This window comes from Triturus cristatus, chromosome 10, assembly GCF_964204655.1.
Source record: "Triturus cristatus chromosome 10, aTriCri1.1, whole genome shotgun sequence".
Taxonomy (NCBI): Eukaryota; Metazoa; Chordata; class Amphibia; order Caudata; family Salamandridae; genus Triturus; species Triturus cristatus.
In genome coordinates this window covers 816,196,419-816,219,585 of record NC_140593.1, presented here as the reverse complement: position 1 = coordinate 816,219,585, position 23,167 = coordinate 816,196,419, and the positions used below count along the sequence as shown (strand labels likewise).

At 47.5% G+C, this 23,167-nt stretch overlaps 1 protein-coding gene across 1 annotated transcript in view; it reads right to left on the bottom strand.

The window, feature by feature from the left end:
- NHLRC4 (NHL repeat containing 4) overlaps positions 1-641 on the bottom strand; it is a 29,041-nt gene extending 28,400 nt beyond the window's left edge. Inside the window, exon 1 of the mRNA XM_085630163.1 lies at positions 517-641. The gene's annotated coding sequence lies outside the window, so the exon portion shown is untranslated. The remainder of the gene's footprint in view (positions 1-516) is intronic.
- Between the last annotated feature and the right edge of the window lie 22,526 nt (positions 642-23,167).

Here is a 23,167-nt window from a genome sequence, read left to right as displayed (position 1 = left end):
GGCAGGGCAGTTGCACTGCAGACCTGAAGTTCAGCCGTGTCTGAGAGAGTTGTGCTCCAGGACACCTGTACATGTTGACCTTTGGCGGCCACCAGGAAGAGAGTTTACTTCCTGCCTCAAAATGCTTACAATGTAACGCTCTGTTCATTGGCAGTCTGTAACCTGCTATGTGTTGCCATTTTTGCAAACTCAGTTACACAAACGAGCGAAAAGTGACACGCTGTCATTAAACGACCAAGCAACAAAAAACACCGACAAGCAGACCTCCCTTACTTCCGGAGGAAGCCTGTCGGAAATATGAGCTAGGCCGGCCTGCCTCTGCAGAACTGCGCAAAATTAATACAAATACACCGTGCAAAAAGTCACAGACACGTCGGAGGGGGGGTTGTAACGCAGCAGGGGTCTTGTGAGCTCGTTGACGTTTCGAGGCGCTTGGAAATTAGCTTCAGAGCAGTATTTACTATATACAACCTGAGTATTTGCACATTTGCTAGGATGAAATCACAGATCACTTACCTCTCTCCAAACTAGAAAATGAGCAGAACTGGGGAACGTTTGAGGGCAGGGAAGCTGGTCTCCGTGTGCGGTGTACCTGGCACCAGGGTCTGTCCTCCCTCCTTTGAGCTCTGCCACAGTTTTCTTGGCAGCTCTTTGTTGTTAGTGACCGAGTCCAGGAGTAGATGGGCAGGTCTGTAGTAGAAGTCGATATCTATATCTGAGTGAATGAATAAGCTAGTGTTTGTCCACTTCAGGGGTGTGACTGAAGAGAAAGCCAATGTGAAAAGCTGGGCTGGCAGTCAGAGGCCATTGCCAATACAGCAGATAGTTTCGCCGCCCTTGACTTTCTGATTGTAGTGAGGCTAGCTCACCAGTGTACCTAACCAGCCTAAGCAGATTTCCCTTTAGTAACAATCGATATGGTGCCTGTACTCCTCAGAAACAGAACTCACATGGAGGAGAACTATTGATTGTGGAATCAACTTCATCAGTACTGTGCATTTCATGGTTTCAATATCAATCCGAGGTTCTTAACTTTCTTAGGGGGAATGTATGACGTTACATCGCATACATTCACTACGCATGGCTTTACAAAGCGGTCGTTACAACGACTGCGTTGTTACCACGCATGCCATTACATCGCAAGTTGTTTCAACGACTTGCTGTAGGGGGCGCGCTGGATTTAGGAATAGTATTAATTACTATTCCTACTCCAGTTTGCGTAACAGCAGGGAAGGTGTTGAATTTAAAATCTAACACATTCCTTGGTGTTTCACGTCCCCTACAGCAAGTCGTTGATACGACTTGCAATGTAATGGCACCCGTGGTAACAACGCGGTTGTTGTAACGACTGTGTTGTAAAGTTACTGCGTTGTGTTTACAGCGTTGTAAATGCTGTTTCCCCTTAGGGGTAGGTTTAGAATTTGGTGACAGGGTACCATATTGCAAAGAAAACATAATACCTGTCTTCCTGATTCTCGGCCTGCCCACCTCATTTAGAAGTGGGCGGCCGGTAAACTTTCCGTCAGCAGATCCCCCATTGGTTTCATCGACACAAACTTTCCTCTGATGACCTGATGAATTAGGGTCCGCGTCAGAGAAAGGGCAGTTCACAACCCACTCTATTTAGAGTGGACATCCCTTTTTTCTCTGCCCATCACCGCCACGAAAAACCTGGTGGTGAGGAACAGAAACAAAAGTAAATACCCCACAAACTCTGGGAGAAATCTCCCAGGATGTGGAGGTCATTAGTTTCTTGTTTTTCGGAAACAAACTTAAATATTGGGAGTTTTATTTTTAATAACAAAAAATGTTTAAAATTTGATGGATGGCCATCAAAACCAACAGCTGATGTCTATCAATCTTTTTGTACCTTGAAAGGAACCACCGTGACAGCAGTTCCATTCAAGGTACAGAGATGACCACTTGGCCGGCAGTCATTTCTAAATTTGGCAGATGGCAGTCAGTCATGGTGGTAGAGGTACTTCCCTGACAAACTGTATTGCATCGGCCTGAGTCTAAATCACCCCCTTAGCCTTCAGTGATAGGGCGAGGAGGCAAAGGCACTGATTTCAGAAGTAACAAAGAAAGGGAGGGAATGACAATCAGGGAAACCATTTACAACTTCCAGTATGCCAAAAATTGTTGCATAGTTCTAGCAATACCACCAGGGGGTAGATCCTGCGCTCCACCCAACTTACAGATTTAGTCGGCTGCACCGAGCTCACCCATTTGCCTCGCTACCTACAGAAACACCCGCTGAGGGATGGGGGAATTGAGAAAGCAGAACATTGAGTGTCCCTCCAGAGCTAATGAGATCCACCGTACAACAATCCAGGACTAGCATAGGTCACTCATCCTGTACAGCTGCATTCAGGCAGGAGGCCAAGGCATAATGCTTGTCGCAGTGTCCAGCCAGCCACCCCGAAGGCTCCAGAGAGAGCTCCACACTAGCTTCAGATCCCACAGTGCGCTCTTCTACACCCCCCTTCACCAGAGAGCAGGAAGTGGCATGTCTATCCAGCTGTAGGACATTCCTAGGGGAATTGAGTCCCACACACTCAGAATGTCTGCTACTAGTGAGGGGCATGTTACAAGAGAACTTGACCCTCCAAGTGCTTGCCACAGACCTCCACTGATCTTCCAGGAATGTCCAACACATAACAGGGGCCTCGGGCACCGCCACTTTTGGCCTGATACAGACTGCAATTCAGGCTGCAACTTCATCCCCTCAGGCGCGGCACAACCCGGATTCGGAATCCCTGCAACAGAATTCCATCATAATGTTTCCTTTGGCGAGGCGTGGCCCACTCCTTCAGTATGACCACCCTCTTCCATGAGAACAGAGCCAAGGACCCTGGACTATTCTCCACTATCCGCTTCACTCCCTGTCTGCTCCACTGGGCTGCAGGAAGACTTGGCCGTAGGTCAATCTGCACAAAACCCTCTGCCCCTTTTTGACACTGCACTTAAGTATGGTATAGGAGTACTCTTGGAAATATTGTTGGTTTCCACGAGTACTCCCTGTGATGTTTGTGGATTCCCGAAAAGTTAGAAATTTACGGCAGATATAAATGGAAACTTACAGGAGCAGATTGAATACATTTCATGTTAAATCTGTGTGAATCAACCTGCTGTGCCACAAACTGTAAATATATTGTATAATATAAGTGTTACTAAAAACTATGTAAAATCCCAGAATTAGACAGGTCCTTCAGGGAGACAGCGTTTACAACGCTGTCAGTACCACGCGCGTTGAAAACAGGGCGGACGTTACATCGTCCGCGTTGTTACCACGCATGGCATTACATCGCAATTCGTTCCCACGACTTGCGCTAGATGGCGTGCAACACCAGGGAATGTGTTGGATTTTAAGTCCAATAAATTCCCTGCTGTTGCGCTAACTGGAGTAGAAATAGTAATTTATACTATTCCTAAGTCCAGCGCGCCATCTAGTGCAAGTCGTAGAAACGACTTGCGATGTAATGCCATGTGTGGTAACAACGTGGGCGATGTAACGTCCGCGTTGTAACCTACCGCATGGTATTTGCTCGGGGTGGAACGTCATAAATTCCCTATATTTATGTTCATACATTTGTATGTAACATAAAGCACTCATTTGTGCCCAGTGAGTGGTGATGTGGGTTTGATAAAGATTTGGATCAAATGAAGAGCTCTCACTTCTGATTTCCTCTTGAGCGCTCTAGATAGTGTGATGGTTGGCTATCTGGGCGGGTATCTGTGTCAGTTACGCAAATCTCAGAATACTGGAACACTAAACTATGCCCAGAGCGGACAGTAACCCTATTACGATGACCTGACAGCGCATTCTATCATTGCTTGCCACAGTCACCGAGCAGCAGTCTAGATCTTCACCAGGGTGATACATGAGTTCTAGATTTCAGAGTGAAACGTTCCAGAACACCATATATAATAAAATTTCTCCAGAGCGATTGACATCATAAAAAAAAGTCAAAAACAAGTCCTGTCAGGGAATTTCTAGTCCAAATATAAAACCAGCACCTGTGACCCAGAAGTTGTTGGTTAGATGCTGTGAATCATGCATATGTAAATTTACTACGTTTCTGGGATTCCCAAAAAGATTTATTGAAACCTGCATGGAAAGGCTGCACTAGGCTCAGGTTTCCATGCAGATTTCAGAGCAGGGAATGTGACCTTCACATTGGGAACCCCATTCTTATGTTGCAGAGCTTTTGTTGAGTTTTCTATTATGGAAAATATGATCTCCTGTACAAAAGCTTCCTAAAGCAGCTAACAATGAGCACTGATTGAAATTAGAATGTTTAAATTTTGACTCTTCTTTTGTTAACACATTTTTGATAAAACAATAGTCCCTGGTGAAGGGCAGTGGGTGTATATGATTCTGTGGTTGTAGGGTGTACCGCATAATTTTGGATTCTAGGCATTTATTACATATTTGCTGCATAATTTGTAAATTTCGCATAAAAATCAGTCTATCTCAGATGGATGAAAATAATACTGACAGAGAATGTGCAGAATAATTTGTGTTTTTTGCCCCATAATTTAGATAATCTTTCTGCATAAAATTGTCCCCAATGCTGCAGGATCCCCGTATTCCTGAAATTGGTAAAGCTCCACAGAATGGACTGGGGGCTGTCATAATGATAATAAAACTGGTATTTTAAAGGGAATTGCGAAGATCTTTCCATATTTTATGGTTCCCTATGAAATATGGGTTTTAAACCACTGTATGTTCAGCAATAAAGCACCCAAGCATGTAAAAGGACAAGAAACTAAATATTTTGTCATAGGAGCCTCTTCATAGCCATGATGACCCCTCGACCCTTATAAGCCAGGTAGACCACTTGCTGCCACTCCAGCATGCCAGGTAGACCACTCGCTTCCAGAGTGGCAGTTGGGAGCCCACCAGAAGGTGGTCCTTGCTATTTCAATACTCCCAAAAAATTAAATGAAATAGTGGGAAAACTACATTTCAGTAAAAGTGATAATAACTAATCGAATTACATTAACTCACCACCTGCCCGTTTAGCTATTGATTCAAATAGAAACATAACCTCTCATCTGATTCCAAAGAGATGGATGAAGGTCTAGACTATCTGAGTGTCCTCCTAGGGGCTATTATGCATTCTAACCTTCAACATGAGGAACAGCCCTCACTTCGGCCAAGACATTGCCAGTGATCCCTCCTGGCTGGCTCAGGCTCCCTCCAGCATTGAGATTCAAGGGGTTCAACCGCAGGGATCAATGTGCGATCTTCTTGTATTGTCTAAAGGATATCATTTCTGTTTATGGCTCTGTAATGAGCCTTTTTGGCATTGTATCTGACATAATACTCTGCAGTTGAGGTTTTCGACAATGTGTGTACTAGAGGACAACAGGAGGAATGGAGGCAAGAGTGTGACGTAACGGCCAGAGCTGCCAACTTTGAAACTGGGGAACCAGGTTTGAGTCTTGGCTTCAGCTCAACATCCTGTGATTCTGGGCAAATCTCTTAATTTATCTTTGCCTACCAAAAATAAATGTGTCCTTGTGTAATGTAACTGCTGCTCATGTAAAGTGCTCCAATACCTTAGGGTAGATTTTGCGCTATGTAAAACTGCAACAAAAAAACTTCCACCATGCTTTGATTCATCATAAGGTTACATCTAGATTGGTTTTCATCCCCATCCTTCCCAATAATAGCAACTAATAGCACTAGATTCTCTAGCAGTTCTTATTCATCCTGCGGGTCATTGTCTTCTTTGACAGTGTACACATTTTTTTCTTTAGTAGCCTTGCATACCCTTAAAAATGTCCCTTCCTGATTGCACAGTGCACAGCTTTCGTGATGCTATGTGATATATTAATCCCCATCTGTAATATGTCGACTGATTCATTCGTGCTCCTTACCACTTTTGCTCCCTCCCCATTCGGACCCTGCTCCACAGAAGGTACGTTCCATGGGGTGTGCTTAGGGGCCAGCAGGAGATGTCATGTGCTGGCAGGATAGGGGTGTTTGCGCTGACGGACGCGGTGTGGGAATGTGCATGATTTTGGGTGTGGACCAGGCCTCTGGCCTGGCTGCAGCAATTGTTCCTGGTCTCTCTGGCTCACTGGGAGCTCCATTTCCTAAACGGCAGCATGCCTGGCCCGGAGCCCACGCCGACAGCGCACTGGCTGTATAGGTTACAGTATAGACCCCAAGACTCGGCGGAGGGGGAGCGGAAAGGGGTGCCCATGACATAGACAGTACTAGCATCAGAATGGTCCAGAGTCACTATACCAGCAAAATACAGGCCCACAGGACTGGGAGGAGGGCTGTAGTCGGTAGAGCCACACTACGCCCTCTGTAGGCTACAGAGGATAACACCGCAGCAGTACATACCTCTAGATGAGGGTAGCGCGTCACCCTTCCTCCAGGCCCTGCCCAGACTCCCATAGAGTGAGAATGAGAGAGAGCGGAAGAGATGAGCCACAAGCGCTCGGGGCCCTGCCGTAGCAAGGACGCCATGCACTTAATGCAATGAAGGAAGTTTCCCCCATCCCCTGCTTTGGCAGTAAAAAAAAAACATCCAATAAATATGGTGAAATGGGCACATCATACCCGAGGGCCCTGGTGCCACTGCCCCTGCTGCACTATTGACCGCTACACACCTGGCTCAGAGGAGAGAGACCCCTGTGCCAGCAGCACACGTTCGCTCAGGTGTGGCCTGCGATGCCACCATTAGCCTGTAGCTCAGAGGTCTTCAAACTTTTGGATGCCGAGACCCCCCTGTCAACATTTTGAGGCGTAAGGACCCCCTCCTGACAAAAATGTCTAAACCTGTTGACTAAATTGCGTGGGATGAAAATGTAAATGAGGTTATGTGATGCCGCGTATTTTGGGATAGCATTGCTTCATTATTTTGATATTTGTTACACACAGTAACGTAGGAAAGATTTCACCCAATCAGTACCCATTTATAACCAAAATACAGCAATTATCATCAGAAAGATTTCAAGTCAACCTTTGTGAAGGGCCTTCCACTCTGCAGCAATACGTGCTGCCACATTAGAAGCTCACCTGGCCCTGACCGGAAGAAGCAGGGGTCCCTTAAAACCCTGGCGGTTTTGTGTAGAGTTAAGCCGTTTACCCATGCAGCTTTCCTCTCACCCCCTCCCTTGCATCCCTCTCTCCTCTCCTAACCCCGGATCCCTCTCTCACTTTGCAGGTCATTTTCTTTCACCCCTTTTTACAACTTCTGAACTCTCCCCATTCAACCTCTCACTTCACCTTTAATCACCTCTTGCCATTCTGTCCTTTCACTGCCCTCATCTCTAACAGTCTCTCACATTTATCTCATGGCCTCTCTGGCCCTGTCACCTCCCGTGCCCCTCAGCACTTCTCATTCACCTCGTCTCTTCATTCAAATTTTTGTCTATTTGTATCCCCCCCATTCCTCTTTCACATCTCCCCTTTGTTCTAACAGAAGCCCTCACCTTTGGATCACACTCACTTCTTGCGTGTCCACACTTCTCTTCGGCAATTCACATTTCTCCTCATCCCTGACCTCTTCAATCAAATTCTCTCACTCCCTTGCTGTCCTCTCTCATTTTGGGTGCGGATGCAAGTTCAGAATGGGATGAATGAATGTATGATTACTGATGGGCTTGTTTGAGTGAGTTGCATATTGAGTAGTGAGGGGGACGGGTGAGTGAAGTGTCACATGAGTGCAGGATGAGTAGTGTACTTGTGTGACTGCAGGTTGGGGTATAGTGTGAGCAGGACAAGTGCATTTTGAGTGCAGAGTGATCACTGTGAGTGCAAGGTGAGCGGGTGAACGGTGCAAGTGCATGGTGATCAGTGTGAGTGCATTGTGATCACTGTGAGTGCCAGGTGAGCGTGACAATAAAGGGCGAGAATGAGGAATGAGTTGTCTGAATGCAGGGTGCGTTCCCAGACCCATGAAGTAACTCAGCATGTTATTGACGGGGCGTAGACTTTAAGATCTAAGTTAAACTATTGCGGCATTAATCGGGGATCGAGGGTGAAGGAAATAAATAATGTGCTGATCCTGCAACAAACTTCCAGTCCTATGGTTAGGGTTACCAGCAGATTATTTTGATGGCCCAGTCGGTACAAAAAAAAGCAGTCACCTAAAGCGGTATTTTCAGCGCTTATCTGTGCATACTTCCCAGGGCCGGCTTTAGTGCTGGTGGTGCCCTGTGCGACAATGTTTGTTGGTGCCCCCCCAATGACCACCCCCACCACGGATTCTCTCACTAGCACCCTTTAACAGTGACCAAGTCTCCATAACCCCACACTCTCAGATGCATTTAATTAGTTATATAGTGCCACTCATACCAGTGTAGGGTGTCCAAGCACTTTGCATCACACACACATTACACAGAGACAATCAATCATAAGTGTGTAAATCAGTGTGTAGGAAATGTTACATAAGCCAAAGGACTAAAAGTATAGGAGTCACATGTCATCCATACTGGTAGGCAGTATAGTTCCAGAGTGCTTGGTGTGGAGAAGCACAAACTCAGAGTCGAAAAAGAAACAGCATAGTTGGGAGTTTCCTTTAATAATAAGAATTGATTTCTAGCCAAATTAACCCTTTTTGCAACATTAATCAATGGTCTAATAATGTACTCTTTGTAGTGTGCATGCTGTTCTAGGATGAAAGTTAATAGCTCACTATTCTATATTAGGACTTTAAGTTATAAATTGCAAGTAACAAAAGGATGTCTCTTTTGAAAGCAGTAACCTGCTGATCTCTTCACATCATACGCACTCTGTAATCTACTTGGTACACGTTCTTTGCAGCAGGCATATTAACCCTCTGCACTAACTTCACCTAAGTCAAAACCTCAACTATACAAAATTCTGATCTCTCTCCAGAAAGATAATTAATCACAGGAGTTATCTTGACATTTATGTGAGCGCCTGGTAATTGGCGGGGAAAGAAACGCTGCAGCAGGTGCTTCAAAAGCACAATAAACTTTCACACACGGCGCCCCCAGGAAGCCAACTTTGTATTCCTTTCCATGAAATGCATTCTCACACTACGGCAGTGAATGTAAAATCCAAATGTAAGGAATAGGCACAGTGGGGACCCAGGGGGTACTGGAACCAGCAAAAAAACCTAAGCCTCTGTAAGCAGTTTACAAAGGCATGTTAAATGGTCTTTAAAGACCTGTGAAAAAACACGGGGGTGCCGGAGATAGGAATCCAGACACTGCCCAGCTGAGCCCCCAGCAGCTCAAGTTTCACTGCAGCAGCCCGGGCTGACTGGGAAGGCGCGACCCCCTTTGCATCACTCCACGGCCCCCCTGGGGGTCGCGCCCCACAGTTTGAAGACCCCTGCTGTAGCTTCATCCCAGTTCCCACACTTGTCACTAGGAGCGCAGCTTGCACAAGTCATCTGGTGGAGGAAAGAAGGCGCTATGCAGCCGCTGGGCCTTGCAGCGGCCGGCCTGTCAGACTTACAGTTTCCTGCCGTGTCAATGAAAATGTAATGCCAGTCAGGCTGTCATGCCACGGCATTCTGGTGGGTCAGCATTTTTTTCAAGCCTCCAAAAGCGAGATTTTGTTACTGAAAAACAAAAAAATATATGGAGTCTTGATAAGATGCCAGTTTTCTCCAAGTGCCTGAGGAAAATTGTACTTTGTTTCCTGCTTGAGACTGATAGCGCTTGCCATTGCGGAAGGCAGCCGCTTGTTTATATTTGCATCACGCTTTCACTTTAAGTGAAAGCGCGATGCAAAAATAAACATGCGACTGAGTGAGACAGATGTGTACACTCCCCCGTGAGATAAGAAATTGCTTCATGACAGCCGTGAAGCAGGCGACCCAGTCCGGATGGGCCGGACGAAAAGGAGAACGGGCGGTAACGAAAAAGCATCCTTTTCATTGGGAAGCCAGCGTTTAGCATAAACGCTGACGCGGTCCAATGAAAATGATGGACGGGGCTTCAAGTCCCCTTCTGAAATCTCCTCATCCACTGTATGTCTCGCAGAGCGACAGTGCATGTGCACTGCAACGCTAGGCGAGACCTAAAAATGGCAGCAATATGGTAAAATAATCTCCTTCCATCCACACTTAGATAATTGTAAGGTAAAGCTTTGTTCAAAGCTGAAACTGATGCCATCTATGGCCTCAGAATGCCTCTCAAAACATTTTATCCATTGGGACCAATTTTTCTTTGGCGCTCCTAGCACATCAAGGAAGGTGCTTGGCACGGCAAATGCATTCATAGTACCTGCCATCATAACTTAGAATGGGCTTCTAAAATAGTTTGACAGTAAATTCAAAAAGAGAATAGTAACAATGTACAATTAACTGATGAAAAGAGTCACCAAAATATTATAGGCCATTTCTCTCAGATGTATCTCTTGAGTAAAAGATGCAGCAAAGAAAAATATTTTGTAAATTCCGAGAAAAACAGACCAGAGAGCATAAAGGATGTAGTAGTTCCTGTCACACTTCAATGAATGGAGAGGTTGAAACGAATCTCTGACAGACAAAGACAGGTGCTAAGTTTTTGTACGTGGCCGTCTAGACAGGCGACACATGGTAGTTGAGGCAATATGCGCCCCTAACTCTGAACAAGCTTCATACTGGCAGTCCCTCTCAGTCGCCCCTAGCATACCGGAGTTCCTTACCTTGGCTTATAGGCGGGGACTTTAACATGGTACTTGACACATCTTTAGACAGATCCCCCCTGTTAGAAATGGGGTCTCTAGTTGGCAGAGGTAGGTGCCTTTGTCCAAATAGGGTCCCTTGCTTCTAGTCAGGGTAAGGGAGATACACTCCTAAAATAACCCCTGCTGACCCAATTGGTAGCTTGGTATGAGCAGGCAGGCTTATCTCAGAGGTAGTGTGTAAAGCATTTGTGAATACATGCAGTAATACAGTGAAGACACTACAAATGGACACCACACCAGTTTAGAAAAATAAGTAATCTTTATTTAAACCAAAACAAGACCAAACGACAAAAATCCACAATACAGTCCACAAAAAATAGGTTATTCCTTCAAATTAAGTCACTAGCAACAAATAACTCCACCTGGAGTTATCACGACGTTGTGACAGATAGAAATCTCAAACTACAGCACCGACCGCGAGGTGCGCGGAGTAAAATAGACCTCCAAAGAATTGTACCTTGGAAATGATGAAAACAACGGCGTTGCACGGTGTCGGGGAGGTGATGCTTCATCGGCATCGAGCGGCGCCTGTTCCTTACGACCCAGGAGAGGTAAAGCCTCAGTTCCTTACTGCGGTGCAGGGGAGGCGAGACATCTGTTCCTTACTGTGTCAGGAAGGTGACATCACAGCGGCGGCGAGGCCTCTGATCCTTACGACGGTGCTGTGTCGATGGATGCGGTAGTCACCCTTGTCGAATATCGGCTTCGCATTGATGAAGCACCGGCGTCAGAGTCGATGTGGCACACCGTCAGCAGGCGTCGGGCCTACGGTGCAAGTCCGGGCGATGCATCGTGCTCTTCATGAGCGGTACCCATGGCTTCACTGCAGGTTATGGCATCACCCGCCGGCGTCGGTGATGCAATTTCTTTCTGTGGCAGCTGAAACAGCCGTTCCAGATGCAGAGAGACAGAAGAAATGAAGTCTTTGTGTCCATGAGACTTCAAAACAGGAGGCAAGCTCAGTTTCAAGCCCTTGGAGATCTTCTTCCTCAAGTAGATGACAAAGCAAACAGCAAAGGCTTTTTTCTCCCTTCCTTGGCAGCAAGTAGCCACTGCAGTCCAACCCCAGACAGTAAACAGCACAGGGGCAGTATTCTTCCTCAGCTTCTATGGCTCTCCTCCTTGGCAAAAGGTTTCTCTTGATTCCCAGAACTAATCTAAAAGTCTGGGGTCTGGGCCCCTCTTCTTATACACCAAAATCTTTTGTTCTCTGAAGGCAGAGAGTGTCTGTACCCAGCCAAAACCAGTTCTGTCCTCAATGGTGCAGCTTCCTGGCAGGAGGTGGAGACAGCATTGTTGAAGGCAGACCAGGCCCATTCAGGTGAAAAGGAAATCTCCTCCCCCTACTCTAAATGCAGCCCAGGTCCATTCAACCCAGCCCTGCTAATCAGACTTCTGGAGCCACAGCCCCTCTCCAGCCCCTGTCCTCCAAAAGCCAGACATGCAATACACAAACCTAGCAGAGGCACACTGGATGGTTGGGCAAGAAAATACCTACTTTCTAAAAGTGGTATTTTCAAACACGGATAAAAAAAGTCACCCTCACTAAAAGATGCACTTTAATATTCTGAGCCGGCATACTTAACTTTATTTTTCTACTTGGTTCCTTGGGCCAGTTATGTTTATAAGATATTATAAACAAACTCCCCATTCTGTCCTATGAGAACAGGTAGCCTTGCAATAGTGAAAAATGAAATTGGCAGTAATTCACTATCAGGACATGCTTCACACATCAGGGCATGTCCTACCTTTTACATACACTGCACCCTGCCCAAAGTGGCACAGTGGGCCTTCCTTAGGGGTGGCTAACATGTAGAAAAGGGAAGGTTTAGGGACAGGCAAGTGTGTGCACTTGCCAAGTCGACATGGCAGTCCTAGACTGCACACAGGCTCTCCAATGGCAGGCCAGAGTGACATTTTACAGTCTGCTTCTGTGGGTGGCACATCAGTGATGCAGCCCACTAGCAGCATTTGATTTACAGTCCCTGGGCACACGCAGTGCACTATACTAAAATCTGACAATTAAATCAAATATGCCAATCATGGAATCACTAATCCATAACAACAATTTATAAATGGAGCACCTGCACTTTGGCACTGAACAGCAGTGGCAAAGTGCCCAAAGCATCTAGACCAACAAAACAGAGTCCAACACACAGCAAAAACTTAAGAGGCAAAGGCAAAAAGTGGAAGGGAGACCCACGCCAATGGTGCCAGGTCTAACACCCCCCTTTCTCGCACAACCATGGTGTCCAATGCCCAATCCCTGCGTGACTGGCTCTCTCACTGGCAGCTGACGGGACTCTGGCGCGCTCAACACCCAACGACTAAACTCTACTAATTTTTCTCCCACCCCCACAACCTACACGTTTGCATTGATCATTTTGTAGGGTCAGCAGCACTGCTCCCCAGTTGTCATCATGCGGACTACCTGGGACGAACACAGTCAGACAACAATCCCCATCTCATTCAGCTTAGATGGCCTGGTCCTGATCAAATCACACACCTATGGCCCCTTCAACCAACAGCCCTGGAAGACCCAGCTTACCGGGAGTCCTTAGGGAAAGCCATACGCACGTACTTTGACATTAATTTAGGCATTGCCACAGATGCGAGCTTGGAGTGGGAAGCGCACAAGATGGTGGTCCGGGGTCACTGCCTGGGCCTGACTTGGGGCTTCTGAAAACAGCTAGACATGGAGGTATCACAAATAAAGTGCTCACTCCTCCAGCTAGAAACCGCGGCAACCAGGGAACCACAACCGGCCCTGGCAAATTGCTCGGGGGAGGGGGGGAGTGTGCCGAGCTTTTTGCCAGGGCAGGTTTTCGTCCGACTTTGTTACAGGGACGATTTTGCAAAAAAAAGGCCATGTAACGAAAACGGCCCCCAGGGGCCCAAAACCAGCCCCCACCCGTGTGGCGCACCGGGGGATTGCCCGGTGCCCGCTACGGCCAGTCCGGCCCTGGCAGCGGCGTCCGACCCCACAGGAATGCGCCCTTTGGCTGAGGCAAAACATAAGCATGCAGAATTATTAGAGAGACTACGATGCCTAAATTAGGATGCCCACTCTGACCATACCCACTCCTCAGCAGACAGAGCAGGCCTCTTACTGGGGTGGTTAATTAGGCAGGAGCAGATGCGCCAACCAGTCCTCACGCTATGCTCAATTATAGGGAGCACACTCTACACACAATCGGACATCCACGCTGAGTTCATAGCACACTATAAAATACTTAATAGTTTGCGCACAGTGCCGGACACGCGCAACTTGGAGGAGTTTCTTGCTCCCCTCCCCCTGCCTGTCATCACGCCGCTACAGCGGGATGAACTGGATAAACCAATCACTCTCCTTGAAATACTCCTTAACACTGATTAGAAATAGGCTATCCTGTTTTAGGCTTAAACCTATAATACCTGATAAAACCCCACCTAGAGGGAAATAGCCCTCACCAGTGTAAACATATAAATAACGAAAAAACACCTGCACAACCACAAACTAAACGCCATTCAATGAAAGGAAAAAGAAAGTGAAAGAATCATTTTTATTTCTTCCTGAAGCGGCCAATATAATGTAATGTTGTCATACAAGGTAGCAGCAATAAAGTCTGGGCTAACAATATTCTGCATGAGTTTTGTTGTTTAGAGATGTCACTAAAATATTGTTTCTTCTTTCTTTTGCTTTTTTCAGTTTTGTGGTTTTTGGTCTAAAGATGCAGAGTTTAGAAGCATGTTTTAGGTCTTGCTTAATTATTTTATAAACTGTAGAGAAACAGGAAATATCAAAATCACCAATAGGTAAAATGGCTGGTGTCATAAAACTCTTTCAAACAGTTCTTACCAAGTTCAACTAAGATTGGAGTGATATTGTTTGTATTTGCAGAGATTCAGCTATGTATATGAAAATGTTGTGTGATGATCTGTCAACATCGATACCTGAGCTGAAGTGCTTCCCTGTAGGAGATCCTTGCCACTTGCTAGCTGGTATGTTGAAAGCATTGTTACAATCTTCAGAGATAACAAAGAATGCTATTGACTTTGTAACCATTCTGGAGTACTGTGTTGGTATGTGCAGGAACTAAAACACAAATATTTATCATTGTCTGCTTTTTGCGACATCAAAGAAAGAGTCATCCCAACTGTGTAATTAAGCTGGTGGTTCTCAGTCCTAGAGGCAGTGAATGCTATATTATCCATATGGCAACGGTTTTGCTGAGTGATGATGCCAAAGGCAAGAAATTTGAGTATATTCGGTCGCATATTGATAGCGTTGTGAAAAAAATGTAGACTCTACTGCATTCTTAGATTTTTACAGGAAATCGTGACTGCTGTAGTGGACATGAAAAGATAAGAGTCTGAAAACACCCATTGAGATATAGATTCAGTTAGACCACTTTAATAGCATATAGATTACTAGCACGGGTAGGAATATTTGTAAGTATTCAGCACCAATTTATTTTTCTCCATTTAGGAATTACTTTTCTTCTTTTATTTTTAGTTATTATTTGGATACAGATGGAATGTGTATTTAGCTTTATTGCTACTGATTCACTTGATCTTCTCGCTGCTCTTCTCTCGACCCTGCTGCTAATACTCCTTATCTCTCATAATTTTAGCTTATGACCATATCCTTTGTTTTAGGATACGTGGTTACTATTTTAACCGGAATAATCAAAGATACTAAGAGTGACTAGTTTTGACTGAACCGTCGGAAGGATAACACGTTATTATATTAGGTATGTTTTTTGCATATAATAATTTTTACTCACCGAACGTATACATTTTACCAATAATCTTTAATATTTGAGGAAGTGTTGGTCACTTTCTCCCAATTATAGCAACCTTTATTTTTCTTGCTTAAGTCCTCGACAACATATACCTATTAACGAATTATGAGTATGTATAGGTTACCACATATATAATATAAATTTGTAGTGACGAATAGCCTGGAGATTGGATCTAGTTATATTGACCACATACTATTGAAATTACAAGACTGTAGACACTGATAATAATTATTTAAATAACATTGTATTTTCTTCTTTAGGATTATAGAAGTTGCACTTGAGTTCTTTGAAATATACCCTTAGTCTCACAAGATTTGATCGTTTATGACCTTGGTAAGTGTATCTTACCACAAGGGTGACTTTCACTTCTTTAGTTGCACGATTAATTTTTCCTTTAGGTTGGTTCTATTTATTCTTTTTTTTTTTTTAACTTTTCAAAAACCTTTATTGACTTAAAGGAGTTGTGCAGGACAAACAGCCCACTAGCCTCATAGCAATGAGAGGGCTCAGCCATTAAGTTGGGCAGTCAAGGTATCTCTTACACGGCCATTTAGCCGACATCCCGAAGGACCGGCGGCGTCTCAATTACCCATTACATACAAAAACCCAATCGTGCTCACAACTTCGACTGGAGATTACACTAGCCCCCAGTCCATGTTACAGCATACGGTTATGAATTAGAAGCATAAAATTATCCACCGGAGCCTGCAAACCTGGCGTAGCCCCTGTAGGTTCCAGTCTTATCACTAACCCCAACCACCCACCCCACCCGTCGCACGTTTACTGTCTCCTCCTGTCACCCTTCCCTATATGCCCGTGTCCTCAGTCCCACTGTCTAGACATAACCAGCGGTAGCACCCTCCCGCATTCAGTCAGCATACAACCTTGCGTTACACATTCACTCTCTGAATGCCCCCTACCCGTGCGACCCCGTCAGACCTGAAATGTACCTGTCCACACTCTCCGCGTGCAGGCATCCGTCCCAGCTTACGTTCCAGGGTCCCTCACAATCGTGCGCCCCCAGAGTCCTGATCATGTCCCGCGACCCCCTCGGCCAAAGTGTGCGCATTGGGTTCCTCGCTCTGTGCCTCCCCCTGGCAAGCCGTCTCAGTGACCCCGGAAGTCAAAAACGTTCTGTACAACCCCCAGAAGTTCCTGGGGCGACTTTTCGGCGGTAGCAGTTCGCTGTACGTCTCCGCCTGTGTGCTGCAGTACAGCATATCGCTGGCCCACCGTTTCTTAGTGGGAAGTGGCCCTCTCATCCAACATGTCGCCATAACTCTTCTAGCTATTAACAGCGCTATATCTGTCAGGCGTCGCAGTGCCAGTGGGAGGGGCCTGGAGTACCCCAGCAGCGCCAAGGATGGGTTGGGCAGTATCTCTGTTTCCAGAACCTGGCTCAGCTCCCGGAACACCTCCGCCCAGAACTTAGCAATTCCCGGGCAGTACCAGGCCATATGCATGAAGTCTGCCACGAGGAAGTGACAACGCTCACACTCCGCTGTTTGGCGAAGCCCATACCTATGTAATCTCTCCGGGGTATAATAAACCCGCTGCAAGTAATTAAAGTGCACCAATCTGTGCCGGCCATTTAGCGACACCTTCTTGGTGCTGGTGCAACAGTATTTCCACATCTCGTCTGTGATCTCCATTTGAAGGTCTGTCTGCCACTCTAGCCTCGCTGTGGTGCACTGGCGCTCCGTGTGCTGGTCCCCCATTCTTTTAAGGCTCGTAACTAGTTTGGACGGCGCCACCGTTTTAATGACATAAGTAAGTTCCGGGATGTCCGGGGGTTCTGACATGCCCGGCCCCAACAGTACTGAGAGAGCACTACGGACCCTATGGAACTGAAAGCGCTGTAGAAGCGTGGAAGCAGGTTGCGCCAATCCGATCTGCTCCCATGTCTTGGCTACCCCATCAAGAAACAAATCCTCCATCCTAGCAATGCCCAACGCGCCCAACACCCGTAGCACTCCCTTCTCTCGCAGCGGGGGGAGCCAAACCGCCCATTCCACCGGCAGCAGCGGGGAATACAGAAGTGAACAGTCTTGCACTCTCATTAACGCCTGCCAAGCATGATTCGTGGCTTTGAGAGAGTCTAATCATCCTAGGCTGCGATCAACCGGTTGGAAGACAATCGCCGGTAAGGGGAGCGGGTCTGCAAACAGTCGCTCTAGGATCACATGTGGGACATCAGGGTTGGCATGTATCCACGTGTGCAGGTGGGCCACCTGCGCTACCCTGTAATATCTTTCCATGTCCGGGGCCCTCAACCCCCCCATCTCGTACGGCAGCGTTAGCACCTTCCACCGGACTCTAGGCTGTTTACCACCCCAGGCCAGCTTAACTAGGGTTTGGGTCAACTGCTTGAAAAAGGCCTTGGACAGCACGATAGGGATGTTATTGAATAGGAACAAGAATCTTGGCAAAGCCACCATTTTCATGATGGCTATTCTGCCCAGCAAAGACACGGGAAGCCAATTCCACGTCTCTACGTCCTCGACTAGGTTGGTGTATGCCACTCCGTAGTTTTCCCTGAGTAGAACCTCTGGGTCCCTGTGGAGCCGAATCCCCAAGTACCGAACCGAATCTGTCGTCCACTGCAGTGGGTATTCCATCTGAAACGGCAAAGTGACCGGTGTCAGCGGGAACGCTAACGACTTGTTCCAGTTCACCTTAAGGCCGGACAGGGCCCCAAACCTGGCCACCTCCCTCAGTATAGGAGATAGATTCTCCTCCGGGTCCCGGACGTATAGCAGCGTATCGTCTGCATACATTGAAATACCGATCTTATAGGTGGGAAAATTAATACCCTCGAATCTATGGTATTCCCTGATCGCGCACACCAAGGGTTCCGCCACTAGGGCATACAGGAGTGGGGAAAGGGGGCAACCCTGCCTGGTTCCCCTGCCTACGTCAAAGGCTTCCGTAACCCGGACACCTATTCTCAGCCTGGCAGTGGGTCGGTAATACAATGCTCCAAGCATCTGCAAAAAGGGCTCTCCCAGTCCGAACTTCCGCAATACCCGCACCATAAAGGGCCACTCCACAGAGTCGAACGCCTTTTCCATGTCCAGAAAAAGGGCCAAGGCTTTGCGCTCTGGGCGCACATGCTGCATGGTTCCCAATACTGTTCGGATATTATATGTAAGATTTCTGGCCGGGATAAAACCCGCCTGCTCCAGAGCTACGAGTTCCGGCACCAGCAGCGCCAAGCGCGTAGCCAAAACCTTGGCGTACAACTTGGCGTCCACATTGATCTGTGAGAGCGGTCTGTAGGATCCGCACAAGTTAGGGGGTCTCCCGGGTTTCAAGATGGTGACAAGCAGAGCTTCCCTCATGGTATCCGGCATGCTACCTTCCAGGCATATGTCATCAAATAGCGTAATCAGGTGCGGGAGGAGCTTATCCTTGAAGGCCTTATAAAAGGCCACCGTCAGCCCATCCGCTCCAGGGGCACTACCTGATCTCATTCCCTCCAGCGCCTCCAGAATCTCATCCTTTTGTATGGGCAGCATCAAAAATTCCCTCTGAGAGTTGGACAAGAAGGGCATTTTGATATAACTGAGGTAGTCCTCTATTTCCTCCTCCATCTGAGAGGACTTAGATGTGTAAAGCCCAGCATAGTAATCTCTGAATTCGGCAACAATCTCCTCCTCTCCAGTAATCACTGTGCCTGAGGAGGTGACCAGCTCGTCAATGACCAGGGGCCTCCTGCTATTACGCAGTATCCTCGCCAGTAAGGAGCCCGGGTGTTCACCCTCCCCATACGTACGGGCCGTAGCATACTTGCCCATAAGCTGCACTTCCCTGAACGCTTCACTGTTGTAATCAGAGACCAACGCTTGAATCCTAGTTTCAACATCGGGGTCCGCGGACATCTGATGTTGCTCTTCTAACTGCGCCAGTTGCGTCTCTATAGTCTTCAGCCTCTGTCGTATGGACTTAAGAACACTGGAGTGCTTGGCCATAGCCATGCCACGAATATATGCTTTGAACGAGTCCCACACCGTTTGGAAACTCTGAACAGAGCCCAAATTTTTATTGAAGAAGGTATCTATTTCTTCCGCCAATTCGCCCCTAAACACCTCGTCTAGTAGTGAGTAGGGTGGCAGCCGCCCTGTGAACGGCGGGATTCGTTTGACCGAAGTATCCAGTATCAGGAGAAGAGGGGAGTGGTCCGAAAGTGTTCGTGGTAAGACCATGCACCCCTTAATCACCGCAAGCAGCAACCGCGATGCCAGCCAGTAGTCAATTCTAGTGTGCACGTCATGGAATGCAGAGTAGTGCGTATATCCCCCTTTCCCAGGATGTCCGTGTCTCCAGGCATCCACCAAATCAAGTCTAGTCAGTTCCGCTTGCATGTGTAGGGCAGCAGCCGCCGGGCGACGCAACGGCCCCGAAGAGCGGTCCATGGACGGGTTAAATGTGAAATTAAAGTCGCCCCCCACACCATTCTAGCGTGTATGTATTGCCTACAATGTGCGGCCAGCGCGGCATAGAACTCGGGATTGTCATAATTAGGGCCATAAACATTAACAACCACTAGGTCATGCCCTTTCCCGACGCATCTAACAATTAAATAGCGCCCTTCCGAGTCAGCTTCCAGTACCGTCAATTTCAGGTTGGATCGTGGGCTTACCCATGTGACCACACCTCTGGAGTGTGTAGTGAAGCCTGCCGCTGCGCTGTTACCCGCTAAGCCCCTTGCAGAAAGCATTTCACTCGTGAGGGGGAGATGTGTTTCTTGTATAAGCTCCAGATCAATGTGGTGCCTGCGGAAATAATTCAGCACTTTTCTTAGTTTACGGAAATCATTCAACTCCCTGACATTCCACGTCAACGCTCTCAGAGTCATAGGACCGCTATCACCATTCGTTACGCTAGGGTCTGACATCACTGCAATAACGCGCCATAGAGTCCACAAAGGTATTCCCTATGCAAAGTGCCACCCACTGGTAGTCACCAGGCAACCTAGTCCAGACATACAGAAATACAACAGAAGACATGCCACTCATTGTATCGTGCGCACCCCCAACCCCCAACCCCCAACCCAAAACCTCCCCCCATGGTCACCTCCCCCCGCCCACAGCCGACCGCCCCCAACCTGGCCAGACAGGTCCCCGACCCTTCCCCCCACCCCTCAGAACAACAAACACACCCCTTGAACATTCCCCAAACCGGCCCCCGTAGGGACCATGCAAGTCAGCAGCGCTAGGGCCGAGGTTACCGGGCACAAAAACAATCACAACCTGTCAACAACCCAGGGTAATGACGTGCCCCCGCAGCCCTGCCCCCGTATAGCCATTCTGCACGAGCTGCTCTCCTTCCTCCACCATTAGGACCAGGGGAATCCCCTCCATCCCTATAGGGATCCAGGCCTTATGCCTAGCAGTACAACAAATCCACGCCCACACACGCGGTCCCAGTCTCAGGCAAGATAAGCAAATGCCCGCAACAGACCCAGGGAGGGCCCCCCAGCCCCGGAGGGCACGGAGCAATCAAGCCATCAGCAAGCTAGACCCAATACACTTTCCCCCACGAGAACTACTCGGCTAGGACCACAGAGTTTATTTGTGCACTATGTATCAGAAAGGTCTCACCAGGGAGTAAGTGCGTAGTCCTCATGTGCGGCCATACCATCCGACGCTGGCCCTGCAGCTCCAAGTGTCCTGGCCTCCGCCAGAGCAGCGAACACCTCCCGCCCTACAAGCAAACCCAGACGGCATGGCCGCCTGCCAAGCCAAGCCACCAACAGCCGACTAGTCCTGCTCCCCCAAACGTGAGGCCTCCGCAATAGTGTCATTTTGGCCCTGTGGACTGTTCCGCTGTTCCTTAGACCAGTGGTTCCCAAACTTTTTTGACCAGTGGCTCCCTTTACATAATTGCCACTTGGCCGTGGCTCCCCATCATGTCACTTTTGTTTTACCGGTGGGGGAGGGGGGGATGTATGCCCGACCTAGGGAGTACTTTGTTTTCTGCCTGAAGGGCAGCAGTAGCCAGAGGTGCTGGGGCACTAGAGGGGGTGCTAGATTGCGAGAGCTCAAGAAACTGCCATGCCAGAGAGGTGCCACCCTTGATGGTGGCCATTCCTGCTGCAATACTAGAGATGAGAGATATTGCTGTGCTGTATTACGTGGGACCTCAGAGTGCTGAGGCTGTGCAGAGCAGTGCAGGCTTAGGTGAGGGTTTTGGGTGCTGCAGTGCCTGAGAAGTGCCAACCTGGGTGAGGGTTTGGGGGTTCTGCAGAGCTAGAGAGGACCCAGATAAGGTGATGATTAGGGTTGCTAACGTGATATAGGGAGGTGCTGGCTTGGATGAAAGTTCAGTGCCAGGGATTTGCCACACAAGATGATTTCTAGGGGGCTGCAGCGCTAGAGAAGTGCTGGCCCTGTTGAAAGTTCAGGTCAGAATGTTGCAGTGCGAGAGTTGCCGGACTGGGTAGGTGTTTATCAGGGTCCGGTTTTAGGTCTGGTTAGGTTGCTCCAGTGGTAGAGAGATGACGGCCAGGGTGAGAGCTAGGGGTGCCATAGTGTCAGTCAGACCGGTGCTGCCCCGGGTCGAGGGCTCGAAGTGCTGCAGAACCAGAGGCCCAGAAGAGAAGCTGGGTGGGTGAGGCCATGAAGTGCTGCAAAGCCAGAGAGTTGCTGGGTGGGTGAGGGCTCGGAGTGCTGCAGAGCTCAGGCTGCTGTGCCTGTCTTCATGTCAGTGCATGCAGGGGTAAAAAAACATCCTGTTTATCTCTGCTTTGGTAATCCGGATTCGGCCATCACAAGTTACCAGCTGAATGGAGATTACAATTTCCACAGAATAATCTCCTGTTGGTGTTTACCCATCCCCCAGCATTTTTATGAGCTAAAAATGGTGAAATGTCTGGGTGAGAAATCAGATGAAAATGGAAAATTGCCACACAAATGTGTGCACCGCGGTAATTGCAATTCCTGAAGTAAATCAGCATTTTTCAAGGTCAATGTCAAAATAACAGTATTTCCCAAAATTACAGATAATTATTTGCAACAATCAATATTTTATTTGGGAGCGGAAATACTGCATCAGCCTCCTTGCCCTCCTTATTTTATATATCATGTGTATGTGAAACATTCACACAAAATAGGCATATGGCACACATGATCTTATGGGCCCGCTCGGCTTTTAGCAGAATTTAACATAACAGGACATTTGTAAAACTGGCCGTTTTATGTTTACTTTTACCAGGTAAACCAGACAAAACTCTGCGCTGCCTTTTTCGTGTCTGCCCCAATATCGAGTACGTCTTAGTAACAAATGTAGAGAAATATAGGTTTCTTATTATATGCTCAACAGTTTGGATATTTTTGTAGTTAACCGATTTACCCCGTCACATTTTAATTTTACATTTCTCTCCCCAGGAAAGCGGTAAAGATGATTGCCTCTTTAAAAATACACGGTCTTGGTGGTTTGTTTTTGTAGTTATTCTAGTGACCTACATGATGTAACTTTTAAAAATACACAGGCCTAATAGTCACAAGTTTGTCTTTACGGTTATCCTAGCAACCTACTTGATGTAACTTGTGAACAGGGTCCCCAGAGGCGCTGCAAAACACGGGCAGCAATAATGCTCGACAGTCATCCTGCGTATGCGGAGGCTACATGAACACACTCACGCGGAAGGCGGCCCTGCGCTCTTGGGCCAAACAATGAATCCGGACTTTACAGGTGGCGCTTGTAACTC